This window comes from Mya arenaria, chromosome 9 (assembly GCF_026914265.1).
Source record: "Mya arenaria isolate MELC-2E11 chromosome 9, ASM2691426v1".
Taxonomy (NCBI): Eukaryota; Metazoa; Mollusca; class Bivalvia; order Myida; family Myidae; genus Mya; species Mya arenaria.
The window spans coordinates 34,034,127-34,059,271 of record NC_069130.1 but is presented as its reverse complement, the minus strand read 5'-3'; the positions used below and the strand labels follow the sequence as shown (position 1 = coordinate 34,059,271).

At 34.2% G+C, this 25,145-nt stretch overlaps 1 long non-coding RNA gene across 1 annotated transcript in view; it reads right to left on the bottom strand.

Annotated features, from left to right (window-relative positions):
• Positions 1–4,864: 4,864 nt before the first annotated feature.
• Positions 4,865–25,145, bottom strand: part of LOC128245568 (uncharacterized) — a 29,079-nt gene continuing 8,798 nt past the window's right edge. Inside the window, exon 2 of the long non-coding RNA XR_008263184.1 lies at positions 4,865–6,754. This is a non-coding gene — a long non-coding RNA (uncharacterized LOC128245568). The remainder of the gene's footprint in view (positions 6,755–25,145) is intronic.

The window sequence follows — 25,145 nt, the reverse complement described above, 5'->3', positions numbered from 1 at the left end:
GCCATTTTCTATAGGTCAAAAGTCAAGGTCGGACTTAAGGATCAATGGTGAAAAGAATCCTTTTATTTGGCTTGTGCGAGCTTTAATTTGGCCATAAATGGGGGAGTCTAAAATACCTTGGCACAAATGTTCTCCATGACAAGAGTGAAATAAGAAAGTTAAAGGTCAATTTCACACATAATAGTCATGGCTGAAAAGTATATGGTATATTGTCTTGGCAAGAATGTCACTTGGAAATGGATTTGGGGAATACATAATAACCTGGCGCAAAATTTCAATATGAAAAGATTGTGTGTCACCAGCAACAATGATGTCTTTTTTTAAAGGTCAAGGTCAAAATTCAGGGGCTTTGGTCAAAATTATTTGGATTTTGGGTCTTAAGTCAAATAACAAAAAAGCAATTTCGTTTGCACCAAGGTGCTTTTGTTTGAAATTAGGAAAACAAAACTGTCAGAATTTCTCTGTTCCATCTTTATTCTCATCCATCACAATTTTTTATTTGCTCAAACCCACTCTTTGCACGAATGCTGAAAACCTGGTTTTTGTCGATTGCGGCATTTCCAGCGTTTTTAATTATGCCATTCTTCTCCTATAGTCGTATATATAATAAGTTAATTAGCTTCTTGACGAGCTACTTTTTGACAGAGTCGCTGTATTAAAATTTAGCTAAGCGTTCTTAAATTTCTGGGACTTAAACAAACATATTTGGTGAAGAGAAATATCACCTAATAGCTTCATATTCTTATTTAACAATACACATTGGGAATTAAATCAATGTGTGTTTACACTGTATTCAAATAGGTTCCCTAAAGACGAAAAGAAAATTGAATATCCGAAGATCATCAGTGATAAATTTGCAGTGTAATCATGTATCAGGTCATGAATGAAACCTAATAGATCAATGTTGCTCGAACAGATATATATTTAAATCTCCACGGAAACAAAATAATAGGAACTCAGAGAAATTTTGGCTTAAGGTAAACACAATAATTCTAGCTTTTATACGCGTTAAAGCGAATGGTAAAATCCCGCGAAAACATTACTATTTTCATCAATAGTCCAAGATTATTTCTTGGCCATCCCATATACCTAATTGGTCGGCAAGAGATAAAGCAATGTCATTAGGACAGAATATAAACCGGATTCTGTAAGATTATTTCCTAGTTTTATAGACATTTATTAATGACTTACGCATGTCTTTTCGCCTTTCGTCTTGTTCCTTAATGTATTACTAAACCTTATTTTGAAAACCCATTACTACAGAACTATGTAAATGGCCAATAATTTACCAATGTAATACTATAATCATTTTCATAGTCCGGTATCTTATTCACAAATACACCCCTGTTCTGCGTTTTCCAAAATGTTCTACTGACTTGCTTCCCATGAAAACAAGTCAGTAGAACATTATCGCTGTACGCGATATTGTTACTTCCCTTGTATTGGTACTTGTTCTTGGTTTTGTGATATGGAATAAGTATCGAACGGGAGCCACTCAATTGTCATTTCCTTTTCATAGCTCTAATATCGGTATAATCAACGACGAACTATATCACGTTGCGGAAATACAAACGATTTTTCTAATATCGACGGAATAAAACATTAAATTGGCTAATGTGGCTTGTCCCTGCAGTAGTGACCTTGATTTTTTATATTGAATCCTTTCATGTTTTTCAATATTTTTTCCACATACCAAAACATAAGTGTAAAAGGCGCTTTTGGCTAGCACTACATTGCACACCTTAAATTGAGGCTGTAAAAGAACCTTTCTCTAAAATGGCATTTTATTCTTCAGTTAACCCACCACGCCTTAAGCGATGAATGATCGTATTGCCCACATCACATAGCATCACTCAAATTTTCCATCATGTTTTATAAATATAATATAAAATCCGGATTTTGTAAGATAATTTCCAAGTTTTATAGACATTTAGAAATGCCTTATAATAAGTATTTGTTTTCGATGTTCGTTTGGTTCCTTAAAGTACAACTGCTCATTATGTTAAAAACCAATTACTACTTTACGATGTAAATAGTTGATAATGACCAGCATAATACTATATATATAATATCCGGTAGCTTTGTCACACACTAACCTCTGTTCCGCGTTTTCTGAAATGCACTACTGACTTGATTCCCTTGGAATCGATATACTCAATCATGTTTTATGCGATAAAATGACCTTCTAGCCTACATTGCGATGCATCCCATGCTAAATTGTGATAAAATGACTTTCTAGCCTACATCGCGCTTCAGCCCTCAAATAATCCAGAAGGCTTTATTGCGATAAAATGGTCTTTAGCCTTTACGCTAACATCGCATTACATCCCTGGAGAAATCTAACACGTTCTACTTCGCTTCAATTAAGTTTCGTTAGCTATCATCGCACCCACCCCTTAAATGGCCCAACAAGGAATTAAATGAGGCATTTCGTTTTGTCTTACATATAAATGTAGGTCTCTTCGACCTGTAATTTGATTTAAGTTCCTATCATAATACTGTATTTTTTCCGGGATTTTTTGTGTTAAAAATCCTTCTAAAAGGGTATAATTTCGACATAACTGGTTTAATATCATGGTGATTTTTCTGTAAAAATTTAGAACGCAAAAAACTCGCTCCACATATAGCCTATTAGTGAAATGTATGCTTTACGTGTGATCAAAGGCACGCTCATTGTTTTTATGTATCTGATTACTAGAATAACCCGTTACCCTGTGACCCAAAGTTGCCTTTAAGCACCCCTTGCTAAAACAGATCAGAAAAATGCTAGAGTATCAGAAATAAATAATGGTAATATATGTTTGACTAGTGTACGTTATAAGAACCGAAATGTGCGGCTTTACAGTAACATCGGTAAAAACTAAGACCTAAAATTACTTAATCACTTCACCATTGATGGTGTACATTATGATCAATAAATTAACAGAAAATTATGCGAACACTTTGTTACTTTAAAAGGCAATCTAGGTTATAAGATAGGGGTATGTCGGCGGACTGCGGACGTATGGGCGACCGGCCTCAGGAATTCGGGCCCGAACTGCATGTTTGCCATGCGAGAAGGCTTTTTAATTATTATAACAAAAAAAGTTATCCATGACAAAAACTATCTAATTTTTTTTGGCTTGTCCGGGCTATATCTTGACCATGAATTATACTGTTTTGAAATTATTGAGGCCATATGTGTACTTTGACAAGCGATGTGTCGCTTTCAAGAGCCATTATCTATAGGTGAAAGGTCTAGGTTAAATTTAAGGATCATTGGTGAAAAAAACATGTTTTTTAGCTTTTGCGACCTGTAATTTGGCCATACATTGTGGGAATTCGAAATAACTTGGTGCAAATGTTAGCTTTAACTACACTCAAGTCCGTAAGTTAAAGGTCAAGGTCACACACAATGATCAAGGCTCACCATTCTTTCTATTTGTTTTTGACAAGAATGTAACTTGTTTGTGCATTTGGGGAAAACCTGGCGCATTATATTATTATAACAAGACCGTGTGTCACCAGCAACACTCATGCCTGTACTTTAAAGCTCAAGGTCACACTTTATGGTCTTTGGTCAAAATTCTTTGGGGTCAAATAATTGACAATCATGTTAAAGTTTAAGTAAACATTTGTTTCGTTTCATTGCTCCATTTCTAGTGTTTTAATTATGTCTTTGTGTTAAAAATATTTTCCTATATTCGCCAATTTAATATGTCGATTAGACGAGCTACTTTTTGACGGAGTCGCTAGGGTAAAAATTAACTAATCGATTTTAAATTTCTGGGTCTTCATTAAGCGTTTATGGTGAAAGGGAAATGTTACCTAACAGTTCCGATCCACAATTTGCACAACGCATCGGGAATTAAATTAATGTTCGTTTACATTGTATTCAAATAGGTTCCCTAAAGAAGAAAAGAAAAATGAATATCCGAAGATCATCAATGATAAATTTGCAGTGTAAGCATGGATCAGACCATGAATGAGACCTAATAAATCAATGTTGCTCAAACGAAAATAGATTTCATCTTCACGGAAACCAAATCATAGGAACTAGAGAAATTTTGGCTGAACCTTAACACAATAATACTAGTATTATACGCGTAACGGCAAGGGTTAAATCCCGGGTAAAGATTACTATTTTGATCAATAGTCCAATATTATTTCTTGGCAATCCCATATACCTAATTGGTCGGCAAGAGATGCCAATACAATGCCATTAGGAAAGAATATAAAATCCGGATTTTGTAAGATTATTTCCAAGTTTTATAGACATTTAGTAATGCCTTAAGTATTTGTTTTCGATGTACGTTTTGTTTCTTAAAATACAACTGCTCATTATGTTAAAAACCAATTACTACATTACGATGAAAATAATTGATAATGACCAGCATAATACTATATATATAATAGGCTGATAGCTTTGTCACACACTAACCTCTGTTCCGCGTTTTTTGAAATGCACTACTGACTTGATTCCCTTGGAATTGATATACGCAATAAAGTAACTTTCCTTGTATTTGTTCATGGTTTTGCGATATGAAATTACAGTCAAACGGGCGCCAGTCAATTGACATGTTTTTTTTTTTCTTAGCTGCAATACCGGTATAATCAAATATCGAAGAGCGATATCCCGTTCGGCAAACAAACACGGTGCTTCCTTTATCGACTGAGAACCCTAACGCAAATATCACCGAAGGAAGTGTCATTGTGAGATTTCTGTTTGTATTTTGTCAAGAACGGAATCGTCATAAAGCTCAAAAAAGCTTAAAGTTTAAATATCACGAGGAAAGTTCAGTTGATGTACAATCATGAGACCTCTGGATGCCATATAACATTGTAGAGTTAATTTAAAAGCCTGGATGAATATAGAAAGAACATGTATAAATTATACCGATTATTAAGTATAACTACAAATACACATTTTTGGTGTGAATAAAAGCATACAAGGCTCTTTCACGTCCGATTTTCGTTAAAATAAAGACTAAATATACAAACTGCAATTACACGAATGCATTTTCGGTAATTCAATTTACTAATTTTAGCCCTGAATTATATTAAGGCTTACAGTCGCTCACGTAAGCTAACTGTTTTCTTATGTATCCCTATAAACCGAATCACATACGTTAGCCACAAACACAATAACTGAACGCAAGATTATCGCATTTATCATGATTATCAAATCATCTTCAAGATGTTGCTTTGTTTAAATCATTAAATTGATTGTTGTTGAAATTTTAAATGGTAAAAATCATAAACGTACAATCCTTGTTATTTACAATTAAACGTATATACATTGGCATATTCAATGAATACACCTCAGTTATTTAAACTCGTTTAGTGGGCCATAAAGGTTGAAATATATGAGCAATAAATTAAAACAGATTTCATGCAATTGTGTTTAAATCATCAACATATAAATCGTCTAAAGGATAAACATAGCCTATTGTATGAACGACATGAGTTTACAATCACTTCGTGTAAATATTCTGGCACATATTTAAAATACTCATGTATACATGTAAAGCTGTAATTGATATGGTTGATGGTTACACATCCTTTACATAATCCTAAACCTTGCCGACGATTTACGTGGATATTTTGAATGGAAATGTAAACAGTTCCAAATAATTGACAACTTTAAATTCTAATTCTCCTAAAGCATAATTATTTAGCACGAAACATAGCATAGAAAACTGCATAATGAACTGATACCATTGCAGTGTTGTTTTTTTCACTATTTTGGAATTGGACCAATGGCTTTCTGATTTGGAATAATGCATCATTTTGACTTATATAGGGATGTCAATTTGGCCTAGAATTAAACAACATGTTTTTAAAAAAATCGACATTATATGATAAAGGTACATTGGTAAGAAAAAAAACAACACTACAATGAATACCTTAAATTGTTCCAAACAACATTAATCACAATCAAGTATCATTATACTCTATTGAACATACGGGGTTATTTTGCATGAGATTCTCTTTTTCGGCGAGATCTTGCCATCGCATAGCACCTGATTGTGTGTCACTAATACCATCTTGAGCATTAGTTCTAGAGCGTTTCTTGACATTGTTCGAAATAGCATACATTCTTCGTCTCCATTGCGTATACCCTATAAGCGCCATCAGCGCATAGTAACCCAGAGTTGCTAAGCATATTATTACACTATCTCTACGGACGTAATCTATAGTGTTTATCATTGCACATTTGGAATGTTGAAACGTGCTATCATTATTTTCACCGTACGTTTCTTCCACATAAACACACACAGTATACAGATATCCTGGATTCAGGTTGCTAAATGTGTAATTCCTAACGTCACCACTCAACCTGTCGGACGTGAATCTTCCCTTGTCGGTGATACACGCAACAACAGAACTTTTGATAAATCCAGAAGAATTATATTCACCAGAAAAATTCCAACTTATTGAAATTTCATGAACAGAGCTATTCACCCATTTTACCATCAAAAACTCGTTTCTGTGGACATGGGGTAGTGGTGTAGGTTGATTGTCTTCTAACCCCTGAAGAAGTAGGTCATGCGAGTATACATGGTGGATCGACGAATGGCCGCTGTGCGAGGACGAATACGAGTGACGTTTTCTGGAGTGATTCCCTGGGATGGTGTACGAGGGGTATTTGGATCTACCTTTGGAAGCGTGGGTTTCTGAGCAAAGCAAAATCAGCAGTAGTAGGCAGGTTTCCAGCATCGGAACTTGGCAGGTAATAATACTCAAATACAGATACATGTCGGCTCACTGACTCCTGAAATGAAACAGAAATAAAATAACTGTAATGCAACGTTTCCTTTCGTGCCTGGGTCTTACTGAATACTATCAAAGTAGCTTCGGCTACTGGGATTGACTTGTAAGTTTGTAGTGATAAAATGATGTGGTATCACTTTACTCGCGGTCTTTTTACATATTAATAGGCTAACATTTCATTAGCTTCTTGGTTGGGACTTAATATGAAGTATTTTCAGGTACTTTATTGATACTTCGACACACCAATACATAATTCTACAGCTATGGAATGACATATTGGCTAACACCGCATGTTACCCCTTAAATAACCCAGTAAACATGGCTCATATCGCAATGCATCCTTCAAATAATCTAACATCCTTTAATGCCATTAAATGACCTTTAACCATTAGGCTAACATCGTATTGCATCCCTCAAGTATTCCAACAAGCGTTCAAGTGATGAAATGACCTTAAGGCAAAAGGTTCATATCGCAATGCATCCCTTAAAATAATCTAGCATCCTTTAATGCCCTAAAATGAACTTAAGCCATTAGGCTAATAGCGCAATGCATCCCTTAAATGATCTAAAAATCCTTTAATGCCTTAAATTGACCTTTAGCCATTAGGCTTATATCGCAATGCATCCCTCAAATATTCCAGCAAGCTTTCAATTGATGAAATTACCTTTAGCCATTAGGCTAATATTGCAATGCATCCCTCAAATAATTCAGCATACTTCAATGTCATAAAATGACCTTTATCCATTAGGCTTATATCGCAATGCATCCCTCAAATAACCAAGCATCCTTTAATGCCATACAATGACCTTTAGCCATTAGGCTAGTATCCCAATGCATCTCTCAAATAACCAAGCATCCTTTAATACCATAAAATGACCGTTAGCCATTAGGCTAATATCGCAATGCATCCCTCAAATAATTCAGCATCCTTTAATACCATAAAATGACCGTTAGCCATTAGGCTAATATTGCAATGCATCCCTCAAATAACCAAGCATCCTTTAATGCCATACAATGACCTTTAGCCATTAGGCTAGTATCCCAATGCATCTCTCAAATAACCAAGCATCCTTAATACCATAAAATGACCGTTAGCCATTAGGCTAATATCGCAATGCATCCCTCAAATAATCCAGCATCCTTTAATGCCATAAAATGACCTTTAGCCATTAGGCTAATATCGCATTGCATCCCTCAAATAATCTAGCATCCTTTAATGACATACAATGACCTTTAGCCATTAGGTTTATATCCCAATGCATCTCTCAAATAACCAAGCATCCTTTAATACCATAAAATGACCTTTAGCCATTAGGCTAATATCGCAATGCATCCCTCAAATTATCCAGCATCCTTTAATGCCATAAAATGACCTTTAGCCATTAGGCTAATATCGCAATGCATCCCTCAAATAATTTAGCATCCTTTAATGCCATACAATGACCTTTAGCCATAAGGCTAATATTGCAATGCATCCCTCAAATAATCAAGCATCCTTTTATACCATAAAATGACCTTTAGCCATTAGGCTAATATCGCAATGCATCCCTCAAATAATCTAGCATCCTTTAATGCCATAAAATGACCTTTAGCCATTAGGCTTATATCGCAATACATCCCTCAAATAATCCAGCGTCCTTTAATACCATAAAATGACCTTTAGCCATTAGGCTAGTATCCCAATGCATCCCTCAAATAATCTAGCATGCTTTAAATGCCATAAAATGACCTTTAGCCATTAGGCTAATATCGCAATACATCCCTCAAATAATCTAGCATCCTTTAATGCCATAAAATGACCTTTAGCCATTAGGCTAATATCGCAATGCATCCCTCAAATAATTTAGCATCCTTTAATGCCATACAATGACCTTTAGCCATAAGGCTAATATTGCAATGCATCCCTCAAATAATCAAGCATCCTTTTATACCATAAAATGACCTTTAGCCATTAGGCTAATATCGCAATGCATCCCTCAAATAATCTAGCATCCTTTAATGCCATAAAATGACCTTTAGCCATTAGGCTTATATCGCAATACATCCCTCAAATAATCCAGCGTCCTTTAATACCATAAAATGACCTTTAGCCATTAGGCTAGTATCCCAATGCATCCCTCAAATAATCTAGCATGCTTTAAATGCCATAAAATGACCTTTAGCCATTAGGTTTATATCCCAATGCATCTCTCAAATAATCCAACATCCTTTAATACCATAAAATGACTTTTAGCCATTAGGCTAATATCGCAATGCATCACTCAAATAATCTAGCATCCTTTAATTGCCATACAATGACCTTTAGCCATTAGGCTAATATCGCAATGCATCCCCCAAATAATCTAGCATCCTTTAAAGGCCATAAAATGACCTTTAGCCATTAGGCTAATATCGCAATGCATCCCTCAAATAATCCAGCATCCTTTAAATGCCATAAAATGACCTTTAGCCATTAGGCTTATATCGCAATGCATCCCTCAAATAATCCCCGATGCTTTAATGCGATAAGGTGACCTTTAGCCTCTAAGGTAATTTCGCATTGAAACAAACAGTCGATTTATTAAATATGTTTTGTTAGCTACCCTCGCATTTACCCCCTTAATGACCCATCAAGCTATAAAATGGTGAATTAGCGTTTTGTCTTACATCGCATTCTAACCCTCAAATGACCCACCAAGCTTTAAAATATTGAATTTGCGTTTTGTCTTACATCGCATTTTACCCCTCAAATGACCCACAAAGCTTTTAAATAGTGAATTTCAGTTTTGTCTTACATCGCATTTTAACCCTCAAATGACCCACCAAGCTTTAAAATGGTGAATTTGCGTTTTGTCTTACATCGCATTTTAACTCTCAAATGATCAATCATAATTAAAGCAATAAGGTTTATTTTGTGTCTAACATAGCATTTCCATCCCTTAAATGACCAACTTTAATTTCAACCAAATGAGTCCTTTTGACTAACATGGTATTTCATACATCAAATAATTCTTTGAGATAGAATGATTTTTTGACTAACATCGCTTTTTAAACCTCAAACAATCATCCATGGTATTTAAAGCAAACAAACGACATTCTTGTGACAAACGCACTTTATCCTCTGCTATATATAAACCAGTATAAGACCCTGGTGATGTTGTTTCCATACTTATTATTCCAATTTAGCATCCTACAAACACATTCTAAGAACGCTGTGAATGGATAATATCCTTGAGATTGAAACAAGATTGCTTGGTTGTCACACTACCACGTCAAAAGATCACTACCGCTACTCTCTTTGAATGAACTCTGAATTATATCTGATAAATCAATTTGCCTCAGCAGAATATGAATAGAACTTCCTACACCAGACGACAATGGTAAGAAAGGTGAGAACCATTAACAGCATTGGAACATTGTCTTTACAGAAAAATATATGTACAAATGTAGCCTTTACTCTTCTGTTATATGATATGATTATAAATCACAATAACGTAGTATATCGTATATAAACTAGAGATGAGATCGTGTATTCTTGTCGACTATGCTTTATGTCGACTTGATGTGTTTAAACACGATATGTTTCCTAAGCAATGTCGGGGTATATCGTTTATACTAGTCATGAGATAGTTCTCTGATGATTTCATTATTTTTCACGTGTCTAACCTTAAATGTCGACAAATCTCCTGTCAACATATCAATTTAAATGAGCAAGTCAACATAATGGTGACACAATTTCGTGTTTTATCTGGTCAAGTTGATATGAAATAAGTAGACAAGGCTTCATCATCAGTATACACGATATACGCTGCATGGCACCGACAACACCAAAATCACCCATGGTATGTAGATGCTCGGAAATGGACTAATTAATGATTTCTTACAACATGAGTGCATTGAATGGTCTTATGCAATTTCGAAATAAATCATCTTCAAATGTGAACATCACTTGTATACTGTATATGTTGATGCTAAAATTGCGCTACAAACTAACAATATTGTTTTATTTACAGCATGTAGTATGTTAAAAAAAACACTCCCACATCATGAATAAATTTGCGGATGACATTTATAACCATTTCAATTTCCATTAAAAGCCAGGCCAAATAATGGAAATGCTCGCCATTTACGCAAAAACTTAATTATCTGTTTTGTTAAAAGCGCGACAAATTGTATTCCAATACATCATTCAACCTAGGTGACGGAGATTCTACGACTTGAAAAATCGAATCCAGGCAGAGTGTTTTTCACTCCTGAGGGAAATATTATGGCCAATATTTCCATTGCACTTATTCAGGAGGGCAAAGTATTCAGGTCAAACGTTTATATTCACTGCCAGGATGTCGATAATAACACATTATGCTGTCTTTATGTAAACATCGTTTCATGGTTGTGAAATAGTATTTTGAAGAGTATGTGTACGCAGGGACTTCTTTTTGTGTGCTACGTCATCTAGGTTTGTGTGAATTGTACACGTTTAAAAATACACGTATCAAACGGAGGGTGCATAATTAAGACACGCATCAGAGATCAAATGAGTACAAGTGAAGACAAAATTAAGCAATCTCATTTTAGACTTTAACACTGGTAAAGCTTTACGTCAAAGTACACGTGTATGTGATAGCTGTAGCAACCTTTTTTTCAATATATATGTGCTATGAAGGGTTAGACCACATGCCAAAAGATTTACCAACAATATAACCCGGTTTAAACCTTTTCCACCAAAAATATAACCCGTACAAAATTGATAGTTTTTTATCAGATCAGTTACAAACATTTATGTCAACACTGTGTCTGTGTTTTACGCATGATTTTCGTCTGTTTCACCCTTGGATCGACAAACGCTTACATTTTTACCTATTCATCTCTTTAAAACAGATCAACATATTTTCAGGAAAACAGACAAAAAACATACGAATTTGTGTAGGTTATTTTATGACAATGATTGTCTCACCAAACTCTGCAGCTTTTCATCCGTTAAGTCAAATATCTGGACTATTTTCCAGAGATATACAAAGTTGGAATAATGTTACAGTTTAATCTATAGTAATAAAAACTGACCTTCAGAAATGCAGGAATTTTCTGGCAAAACAGTTAATTATGACTATAAAAAGATATATATTTTTCAGTATTTATTTAAAGGGACTCGTTCATAGTTTGTAAAATCATAAGTTGTGTTAAAACTAATGTAAAATCATTAGTAGTGTTAAAACAAAGATACTGACCACTGATCGTCAAAGGGTTGTTGCATGATAATGTTTGGTCACATAATCACGTCATGTTATCAATGTCCTCGATAAAGTTTGATATAAACATATGAGTCCTTGTGACCGAGTGGTTCAGGCTATATTGGTAATGCATTTGGTTCGCTTCCCACAAAAACCAGACTATAGTTTATACTTTTATTGTATTCTTTTCAGTTGTATTTTCGGGAAAATATATTTTTGGTAAAATAAGAGCGAATCCCATTAAGCTCTATTGTAATGAGACCGCTTCCTGGATATAAAACAGGACTGGAATTAGTATTGAAATGTCATTAGTACATTCCGCTTGTTGGACTCGAACCAACAATCTCTTGGATGAGTGGTGGCCACATTTTTCACAAGACTACTCTAACCCCGAACATAGCTTATGAATATGACAGTTTGCCAACCTCGCCATCATCACTATTTTCACACACATTTTACCTGTGTAACAATCAGGCGAATGTGAATCGTAGCATGTGCTTTTAGTAACTAAATAGGAAGTAAAGAAATGTACAGGCTGTATATCGCCAACACAAACAGAGGCATCGACCTTCCTGATAACAGAGAGGTTGGGTAACACTAGTTGTATTTAACGGTGGGTATGAAGGCACCCGTCCATGTAAACGATGCAGCCATTCGGAACTCCTCCGCCATCTTTCCATCGAAAACAACCTCGGATGTATATGGACGATTTACAATGTCAGAAATCTTTACATTTAAATACGCTGCAAGTAGATCGCGTAGTAATCTCAATTTAGCGGTTTAACTTAATAACTTTACTCTTGGGAACCTTAATTATGTATGCCATGATTCACTTCCTTGGCAATCAAGTTAAACTTTAAGTTAGATATTAACAACATACATGTTTAAACACTAATTAATTAATACTATTATTAAAACATAATAATACTGGAGTACCGGCATACATCCGAGGTTGTTTTCGATGAGTTACAGGTATACTTCAAATAGTTTTAATGTCTGTGGATCCTCATTGACACGAAACACTTTTTTCTACGTAGTTTTATCACCTAGTAACCGGTGTCTCAAAGGATAAAGATGGTTATTAAATTTTCCTCGATATCAACTTGACGATTTAAACGTTTACCCTCTACACATACCTGGATTACGTAGAGCACAAAAGTAGTCCATACGCAAACGTAGTCCATACGTACACGAACATGTAATAATAGCGCCCAATCTGTTTGAATGCAATAGGCATAATTGACTGAATGCATTAAAAGTTGTTGTTATGGTCTTGTTGTAATAGTAGCACTTTACAACCAATCTTACTACTGTTCCGCATAAAAAACGGCTGCGACAACTCCTGACCCTAATATCACACAAATATTCCAATCAAACCTAAGTCTCTAACTGAACTCTTGACCTCCGGAATCTTGACCAAAGTGTTAATCAATATATTCTATGGGAAAACGGGCTTTTAAACGGGCTTAAAAAGCGTAAAACACGATTTAAATAACTTTCCATGTTATGTGGTAAAATGAGTGACAATTGAGAATGCAATTTGACTTCAGTAGTGTTGTGTTATTAGTTGCTTTTGTGCCAAGTACAATCTAAATTACAGATGGCAACCAAACAAAAACTGAATGTATTCGTAGTGAAATTGTGTCAATGTGGTTTGCCATGACCTATCGAAATAGCTTTCAGTAACGGTGTTGGTGCCTTACTAATAAAAAATGAAACAGACTGTATCAATAATAGAAACTTCAAAGAACGTAATCAGACTAATTGCCCATTCATCCTAATTTAAAATGAGATCAATACCTGTTCATTTCAAACAGTATCTCCATGAGTTTATCTGAAATTTATTTGCAGAAAATACGACGATGAGATGAATATATGTTTATAAAGATTAGCTAGAGGAAAAAGACTTCATACATAATTTTTTAGGGATTGTATTCAAAAGACATCTAAGTCATTTCCTTACTTAATTCGATTTCTTAAAAAAATCCTATTCGAATTAAAATAAATGTGCTAGTGTTTTTAATATTATTGTATGTTGTATTTTTGCAATAAGGGCAATACAAAAAATGTACAATGAAAATTCTTGGAATATTTTATTTCATATGACTCAAGAGAATCTAAAATTAGGAAAATGACTTGAGGTAGGAAATTGCTTAAGAGTTTTCATGAATACCGCCGTTTTTACAACAAAGAGATATACATATACCTTATTAATTATCATTCATGAAGTTAGTTCCAAAACAATAATTTCCACCAGCCATTTCTGCTGTTTACTCCGATTCCATGTTGATTCATATCACAGGGATAAGCAGACAGTTTAGACGGACACAAAATACTAACACTGTTTTCCGGAGTGAGATTTCCGTAAAACAATCATTGCGCTGACTACATTATTAATAACACAAACAGCCTAACGTTTAGTAAGTTTTTCTCTCTCTCTCCCTCTCTCTCTCTTGGTCTCGTGTTAGTAGTAATGTGAAGCAAATGTCTCGTAAAGATAGCTCAGGAGAAATTTTGAAGAGATAATATTGATTTATCGCTGGCTAAAGTTAGATTCGCTGGATTTACTCGCAAGAAAACATTGGGACTTGCCATGCTTTATTGCATTGACTCAAGTTTGATTGAATATTCAACCTTGTCTTATTAAAAATAATTGTTATGTTCATGATGTCTTCAAAGCCTTTTTGTTACGGAAATATGCAATACAATGACGCTTACTTATTTAAAACAATGGTGTCTGCTTTATTTTGTCCGTTGTGTGTCCCTCGTAATACGACATGAATTAAAATCTTAATGATCAAGAATGGTCAGAGTGAGCGTAGCTCATCTTACTGACTTAGAATTCAACCTCAGACTTCAAAGCCTTTTTGTTGCGGAAATATTCCATACAATTACGCTTACTTATCTAAAACAATAGTGTCTGCGTCATTATGTCCCTTGAGTGTCTACCGTTTAGGAAATTGTCCGATGACAGGAATTAAAATCTGAAGGATTAAGAATGGTTAGAGTGAGCGTAATAAACATAAATATAAATGAAAATGACTTTGGCAAAACTTGATATGGTTGGAATTCTCTGCCAACTTTTGTATTTTGGCAAAGCACAATACTGAACATAAACGTTATGAACGTAAATAATACACTTTGTTTAATAATTCTGGAAAATAAAGCGGTTACATAATAAAACATATTGGTAATTTTGAATGTATTATACCATTTTAAAACCAATTCTGTAACAAGGAAACACTTTTATGATTCAAACTAGACGATTCCCTGTGGTTATATCCATGAAAGTTCCAATTTCTTTAAATGAATCAAAATTGCTCCCAGATGAGCGCAATTATGGAAATTTTAGAATATTTACATTTCGCAAAATACTGGCACGAAATTTTAGACGATATACTTGCAAAAAATGTATTAGATGTTAATACCATTCCTCAAAAGTAATACATATTTATATGCATACGCATGAAGCGTTTAGAAAATACAGGATTAGAATAATTATAAGTTATAAAAGATATACAGACGAAACTCGCTGTGTCGAACTTTGTTATCTCAATGTTCAATGTTCAGGTTATAGCGAACATTTTTTCGAATGTGTATAGTTTAGTTGGACATGTTTTGTATTTCTGTTATATCGAATGTTCGTTATCTCGAAGTATTTGCCGAGGTCCAGCGCAACGAGAAAACTATTAAATGAAGCTGGATATAGCTGCAATGAAATTAACAACTCTACGGTAACCCTGAAAAGTAAACTGTTTCTTAAATATATGTTTTTCACTCAGACTAATAAAATGAAACATTTCTCTTTCCGTTACTTGAATATGTATAAATTTATACGCTGAATGCCGCCATTACTATATTTGAAGTGGCTATAAACAAATATATGCAAACAATCCTTAACTTCCAATTACTGATATAAGATCAAATACATTACGCGCAACACTTTTTTCATTAAAAAGCATTAATGAAAAAACAACAGTTTGTCCTATAGGCCTGATGATTTTACATATTCAAGGAGTGCGAAAACAATCAATTTCCAAACGCAGCCATATTGAGAAATTTGATTTTGCCAAACCCCTTGAGATAGGCAAGTGTTATGCAAGTTTGCAGAAGCAATATCAAATATCAACTCAATCAAGTTACATTGGTATATGTATGTATTATGTATGTAGCGGTATCAGCTTCGAAATCATCGTATCACTGCCAAATAATTTCGACCACACTCTACGGCGTCTGTGCCAATTTTCAGGATAGTTAGAGATATTTTAAACTTTATCAGCATGGGGGATAACATTTCAGTCGAAATTGAAAAATAAAATATAACTTACAATAAAACATGTGGTTTAAACTAAGTTTATGTTTACAGTAAACAGTTACAACTATTAAAGAATATTAACATGAGTTTGTAAATCAACTGGGAACCACTGTATATTTTCTCTTATAAGTAAACCCAACTTTGTTTATTGCTTTACACAGATTAGACATGTTTATTGCAAATGAAATTTATACAAAGCATCAAAGAATGTTAACAGAATATTTAAAATATTATGGATAAAAGGAACATCAATTACTAGTTTCTTAAGATGTTTAAGATTAGTAAATGATGTTAAAAGGTTAATTAGAAATTCCTTGATATGTAAAGGGACTAGACACCAGATGGTCCTAAAATTGACAAATAAGTATTTCCTCAATTATAATACAATACAATCGAAACCATCTCAGGGACCGACCAAAATATTTCGAGCCTCTCGACCCTCGAGCCAACCGAGAATGTTTACATAGAGAAAAACAAATTTGTCCTTTAAAACAAGCATGGGTCAACGAGGAAATCGAGCCAAGCGACATCGAGCCAACGGGGTTTGACTATATAAATTTTTCATTATAAATGCTGGCGTAACTGCCTTTATACAGCATCAACTAGGAGTCTTAACTAGTTCTTGTTCATACAAACTCACACTTATCAATAATTGCAGAGTCAACAAAATGTAATCCTTATCGGACGTAGCCTCAACTTGGCGACAATGAAGTATAAAGTGGAATACATAATATACATCAAGTACTCAACGACCAGATAACATGTTACATCACTGATATGTGTCAATGTATTCCACTAATGACCCGTCGCATACAATTCCAACACAGATATTGGTGTCCTGCCAATGAAACCGACAAAAAGAGAGACAATAGAGAGAATGTGATTAAAATAATTGTCTATCGATTCCTTACTGTTGCCAGTACTCGTGTATTCAACACATTAGATGGAATTGCTGATCAGGGAATATGTCGTACAGAACATGGGCTTTACAAATAGAGGCGTGCATCATACACCACTATAAACTCTCTATTTAAAGTCCGATGTGTTATATAACCTCAAAGTGGTTTTCCACAAATATGGATTTCCTAAAGAAATATGATGAAGAGAGATGCAATCCAATGTTATCTGATGATAATGACACGTGTGTCCAACAACTATGGATAACAGTGCACGTTAAAGAAGCAGGGTAGCTCTAACCAGGATTATATTCTGTTTGTGCACTATGCCCCAAAAACCTATACTGACTAACAATCTTATCAGAGCACTAGCCGAATGGGAAAGGCCCTAGAGCGAGTATAATTAAGCTTACATACTACCAACCAGGATTATATTGCACTTGGGTTTGCTTTATAACATTCGAGGTGTTCCGAGAACTACTTGTCTTCACCTTAGTGCAAGAATAATATTTGCTTTATTTTCTATATGCAGTTATTGAGTTCCTGCACTTGGGTAGCGTTGTGATCGTTCATATAAGTGTAGAAAGCCCTACAAGTAACAGGTAGACTATTCACGTTGCAGGTGTTCTAGAACACTACTTGTGATCGTCCATATAATTGAAGTATGCCGTACGAAGCAGGTGGAATAAACAAATGACGCTGACAGAAACAGAAATATACTACAGACACATACGTGTGAACTGTACTGTTAAGTTAACATACCATTAATTAAAACATTACGTAAGTAACAACGTAAAACTTCCACAAATACAAACTAGAATATTACCTGAAGTTTGAGTGAACATTGATTGCCTTCCCGAGAAACACATTAACTGAAAATTTAGAATATTAATATCCTTGAACGATATTAAGGATCGTTATAAACTTTCAGATAGCATATACTACATTTGTAATATATATATATATATATATATATATATATATATATATATATATATATATATATATATATATATATATATATATATATATATATATATATATATATATATACATTAAAAGTGCTTAATACACATATTTCATAAAGAGCATTAAGTAAAAGAGATATATACTATAATTCTAGTCTCTTCAATTTTTTTCAAAACTTTGGAGTGATATTTTTAAAGTATCAAAAGGGTCACATGTCACTTAAATTGCTTAACACAAATATGAAATGTCCGTTCCCTAAAATAGCATTATTACACACACACACACACACACACACACACACACACACACACACGTATGCACGAACGCACGCAAGCACGCACACCCACACACGCGCACGCTCTCACACATGCATCTGAATCAGTGACGTTAAATATGTATCTTTATGTAAAATGGATGCTCTTTTGAAATAACAAAAAAAAAACTTGCCAATCATTAGCCTACCTAGAAAATGGCTTCAGGAAATACTTAATTCGTTTTAAGGGATCTCAGGATTTTGCCAGCGTATTATTTTCGGGTTGAAACGTAATGAAAGATAAAATTACCATTGAATGGAAGCATGGGGTTCTACGATTATGCTTCTTCTGAGTAAATTTGAAATAGATTTTCTCAGGAAAATACACGATCATAAAGCGTGATGGGAAATCAAAACGGGAAGCAGTGTCTTTTTCCTTTCAAGCCATGCCTAGCAAATGTAAGCATAATTCCTCTGGGAAACTTAAAGGTGTCCGTTTATTGCTCTTATGAGGTGTACAATAAGATTCTAGTAATGAATTTGGAGTCTTGCATATGTAAACTATAATAGGGAAGACAATACAGAGAATGTGACTAAACTTATTGCCCATCGAGTTCATGTCTTAATTTCGCAAAATACTATTTCTTTTTACATCTAATTGATTGGGTTCTAAAGCATATGCTATGGTTGTGAGTTACAAAATACTGAATTGAGGAACTTTGGAAATCTGTTATGGTTATCAATTTCTAACAGAAGGGTGGTTGCCATACATCAGGTGTGCGCGTTCCTGTTTGTTTAGCTACATGTACATGTAAAAGTCGTAGTCGAGTTTGAAAATCATTTGCGAAATTTTAGTTTTAACTTTTACTCGTAAGCATGCTGATAATCACAGTCAAATATCGCTGTGTTGAAGTCGTTTGAAAACAAATACAGAACATGTCTTACTTTAAACAACACATTCCAAAGAAATTGACAAAACCAGAACATCGAGATAAAAGAGTTCGACAGAGCGAGAAACGACTGTATTTATATATTACTTCACATGTGCATTCGTAAATGTCATTCTAAACTTATACAAAGTACACATACCGGAAATTCGTGTTGCACAAAACGTAGACCACCAATACATATACACGTACACGTTATGTATTCTCAACCATCCGATTGTCTATTAAAGCGATGCGTGTACTTTATAATAATTGATAGCACAAAACTACACAAAACATGAACTGTATGCACACTCTACCTTATATATTTGTTAAACAGAATTAATCCACAACATAAAATCAAATAATAATTCACTCCATTCATTATATAAAAAAAAAACATTCCAACAAAGCCGACAATCTTTTTTAAAATGTCTGCACAAACATCCTATTTCTTTCCACATTACAGAATATTCCAATTAACCTGATAAGCCCTTTACGTTCGTTCACACTTCCATGTGCTGTTCCACTAAATGTGCAGACAGTTGAAATGCTCGTTACAAATAAATCTCAACAACACATATCTCCGGTTGATGAATCCGCAAATAGAACAAACAACCTTGCATAAATTGTGTTGTTGGCATTATTTCCGAGTCTTGTAAACAACCTATGATCAGTGAGAGCGATGGGGAGACTATGAAGAGATATGGTGACTTGTTCACTAGGCTGTTTTCAGTTATGAGCTATTCTTAATCAAATAAAATTAGGCCAGTCAGACCGAGTTTAAAAAAGTGATACCGATAACACAAAAATAATTCTTATTTTACGTGCATGGTTCTCTATCTTCTAGGACCAAACTCTTCTATTTTTTTTCAAATAGACAGATCTCGGAAAAATGTAACATAGGGCGCCATATTGAATGTACACTATGGTACGATACATTATTTATCATATACGGATGTATCAATGTGTATGCCGCTTCGAGTATATTGTGCAATAGATAATAATTATAAAATCAGGAGTTATACCTAGTATAATGAGGCTTTTACATAGTTGATTGTAAAATCCGAATTCTTGACATATATTCAGTCCTTTTCCGAAAAAAATAGGGACATTTCAGAAACCGATAGGGACATTGCCGGGCAAATACGGACATTGCCGAGACATTACGACTGATATAATAAATCACCGACTGGACACTTACAGGAAGTTGTTGGTTGCTGTTCGCAAAATCTCCCCTATGTCACAGCGTATCATATTATATGCGAACGTGATAAAAACTAGGCGGTTTTCTCAGGTAATAGCAAATGATATAACTGACTTCGTTTTCGAGAATTCACAGAGAACAGAATTATGGAAATAATTCATACCGTTCTGTTGACAACTGGCTAGTGATAGAGCACGCGTGAGCTTGATGAAAGACTTGTAGAATTGCAAGATATAAAGTCATTTAATTAAATATGTATACATATCGTCTTGTTACACTTGAAGTTGATTTACCTATGTGTCAAATTGTTTACCTCATTCAAACACCCAACCATACATTTATTTTACTTTTGAATCTTACCAGTATTCAGTCGATCCTTGGCATTGAAATAAATGGTCCATGCAGCGCTAGAAGATAAGAATCCGAGATACGTCTATGTTTTCTGAGATAACACGTTTGATAAACCAACACTCACTTTGCAACGGAAGCTGTCAAGATTCGATGATTTTATCTTACATTATAAATTTCCGATAGTATGTAAACAGCTAAATAAGTGTGTAATGCATGTACATCGACGGTGTTTTTTATACGTACTTCAAAAAATTAATTAAATATCGAAACGTTTGATTGACATCAGCATGAACAACAACTTTAAAAACGTACAAATTCATACTGGGAACCCACACTTAACATATCAATTAAAGATCTTCCACGACACAAACGAATGTTCATTTAAGAATCACGTTTTCCAAACAAAGCACTATCCATTACCGACATCGGTGTTCTGACACTCAAACAGTCATAACAAGACACAACAAAGAATGTAATCAAGCTTGTCGCCGATGGGTTGCCTATGTCTGTCAATGTAAATGGAAATTGAATGTCCACTTAAAATTGACGTTTGCGCTCAGAGGTGAAAATCGTTTTAATACATAGATGTTTGAATATGTGAGTATTTATTTTCTTTAAAAGTGAATAAGAAAATAAAAGTTAAGAGCACATCATGTTCATATATTGCCTTAATAGCAAATGCACAGTTTGATAACAATCAGTTAGCTGTCCATAGTTAATAATAAAGTCAAACATAAAATAATGTTATTTAATAACACCATATTTGTTGTCAGCATAACGTTAAAATATAGGTTTTGATAGTAGGTATGGAAGTCAGATATGAACATTCAGCTATTTACCTGAACAAACCATTTTATATACTGATAGTCGTTTACATAGAGAGTACTTAATCTTAAAAGACATTTTCCTATCAAACACATGATAATGGCATCGTTTGGATTACCAGGATTAGTTTACATCCCTCACCTGATTTAGAATGTATGAACATACGAAGAAAAGGGGCGAACACGGAATTTCCACTCCTACGCACAGCGTGCAGAAGGTAAAAATATCAGCTCTCCATTTGCTTATCAAATATTGCTCCTCCTGAGCCAATTTATGACCACTGTGCGCAAGAGAAATTAATCCTAACCCTTACCCCGTATCTGAACTTATTCAATATCCACAGCTATTAAACGATTTAATTACACGTTTGATAAAAAAAATCCAATTATCTCAAATAAACGCACAAAACATTATCAGTATAACAAACTCTTGAGAGAAATTTGCAAAGAACTTGAGTAATAAAGATAGAACAAAACAGCCTAACAAAAAATACTAGGTTATTTATAAGCTGTATTTCGTCTCATTAATGAAGTAAATTCCATGTGAACATCTAATTTTATCTACGGTTGGTAATTCAGTACGATTTAAACTCACTGCCTTCACCGAATACATCAGTTCACAACTTATAAACTTAATCAACTTGTGTCCCCGTTGTTAAATATATTCCAGTCCGATTATAATCATCGTTTCTAAACAATGGCTACACACATTTTTAAAGAGAGTACAAACTACACCTAAAATGTAAATATAGAATACTAGACAAGTGCCGTGGGTGTAGGAAGTTTACCTGCCAATCAGACTATACCTAAAATGTAAATAAAGAATACCAGGTTAGTGCCGTGGATGGAGGAAGTCTATATGGCAAAGTATACTATGACTTAAATGTAAATAGAGAATACTAGGTTAGTGCCGTGGATGGATGAAGGTTATCTAACAAGGCAATCTACACCTAAAATATTAATAGGGAATACCAGGTTAGTGGATGAAGTATATATGGCAAAGCAGACACCTTAAATGTAAACAGAGAATACTACGTTAATGCCGTGGATTAAGGAAGTTTATCTAACAAGAACAATGCAGAATACACCTAAAAGGTAAATAGGGAATAATAGGTTTATGCCGTGGATGGAGAAAGCTTACTTGCCAAAGTAAACTACAACTAAGATGTTGATAAAGAATACTAGGTTATTGCCTTATATTTACACCTCAACTTCCATTCCTTAAATGAACAGCCTTTCGGCAATTGCGTTCATCAATCGATTAACGCAACATCTTCGGATATGTTCGGATCGTAATTCATTGCATAACAGTATACATAAAAACTATTGATCTTGTTATTGGTTGTATTGTGTCTGCAGGTCCCGTAAAATATAGATCAACAAGTGTTAGGTAATTATATTTTACATATAATGGTACCAGAAGTGTTTCAATTTTACGTTTTAAAGTGATTTCAAGTGGTTGATCTTTTCCCGCGTTATTATGACGTCATTTGAAAAAGATGTTTCCGGTTATAGTCGGGTCGTTCTATTTACAGAATGGGTAAGAATGGATTACTTAAAGGTTTTCTTAAATGAAATGAAGAATTCTTTTAACAATTCTTGAATGAAATAATGAACTAATGGTGTAAATATAAGGAATAAATTGCGGGGTTGATGTCATTATCGGGGATATGAACACAATTGGGTTGGTCAAAGTACGCGTGGATTCCTTCGGACTCCACACACATTGACCAACCCAATTGCGTTCATACCCCGATAATGACATCAACCCCGCAATTCATTCTTTAAGTGTAATCTGCTTTGACGCTTAATAAATATGGTAAAATGACGTCAATGTCACGTTAATCGCACTGGAGAAAGTATCTTATAAAGCATAATTGTTTGTTTCAGTGCAAGATCGTGTTATATTCACCGAGTGAACACCAAAAAGCTATATTTTCCGAGTAGCATAACCACGAGTGAAATATTCACTCTTGGTGTTTACGAGGTAAAATATATTGCAATCTTTCACAGAAATAAACATTTTTTTTATTATATGCCTAAAAAGGATATAAACAAATCTTTATTGTTGTTATTTTAGAGCAGTTGTATTGCGTCGTCAAAATTGTGTTCTAGCCAAGTGCGCACTTACTTTTATTTTGACATGCTTACGGGCTTAAATATCCACACAGTGAAAAATATCGAATTGATATTTCCACTGTTTGAAACAGTGAAATATCAAATTTATCTCACTATTACATCTCTATAAACCACATCAAAGGATATAATAAATAGTTATATTACACTCGAAACATACGACGTCATGCGATAACATATTACTAATGACTTCTTCGATTGCATGCATTAAAAGGCTCATAGCGCCTTGTTGTTCTTCAAATATGATATAATTTTATGTTATGCTGTACACTTTGCAATTGACTAAGATCTAAATATGAAAACTTCCTGGCCTTCTATAGTTATCTTAGAATTCTAAGTATCCATCTCAACGAGACAACAGTGAAATGTGGCTAGATATAACTTGAATGAAATTGAAAACTCTACCTTGGAAATTTAAGCATTTCTTAAACTTAATACATGTACTGACTGTTTGTTTTTTCACACTGACTAATAAATGAACCCTTTCTTTAACCGTTATTGTGTATGTTTAAATGTTGTATGCCGCCATTACTATATTTGTAACGGCTACAGACATTTATATTCCAATAAACCTTCAACTGATATTACAGAACACAATATATTGGATCAAATTCATAATTCGCAACACATTTTCCGTAAAAAAATCATAAATGACAAAAACAACAGTTTGTACTTTAAACTTGATGATTTTAAATCTTAAAGGAATGCAAAAACAACAGCAATCTATTTCCAAACACAGTTATATTGAGAAATTTGCTTTATAAACCTGATTTTGCCAAACCCCTTGAGATAGGCAAGTGTAATGCAAGTTTGCAGTAGCTATATCAAATGCCAACTCAATCAAGTTACATCGGTATTTGTATGTATTATGTAAATAGAGATATCAGCTTCGAAATCATCGTATCACTCCCAAATATTTTCGACAACACCCTACGGCGTCTGTGCCAATTTCCAGGATAGTTTGAGATATTTAAGTTTTATCAGGATGGGAGATAATATTTCAGTTGAAACCTAGTAAAAAAAGGAAAAATAACATTACAATAAAACATGTGGTTTTAACTAAGTTTATGTTTAAAGTAAACATTTTTAACTTTTAGAAATTTCTAGATATGTAAAGGGACTATACACCAGATGGTCCTGAAATTTCGAGCCTCTCAAACCTTGAGCCAACAAAGAATGCTTACATAGAGTAAAAGAAAATCTGTCCTTTACACCAAGCTTGAGTCAACGAGGATATTGAGCCAAGCGACAGAATACATAATCAACTAGGAGTTTAAACTAGCTAATGTGTACACAAACTCACACTC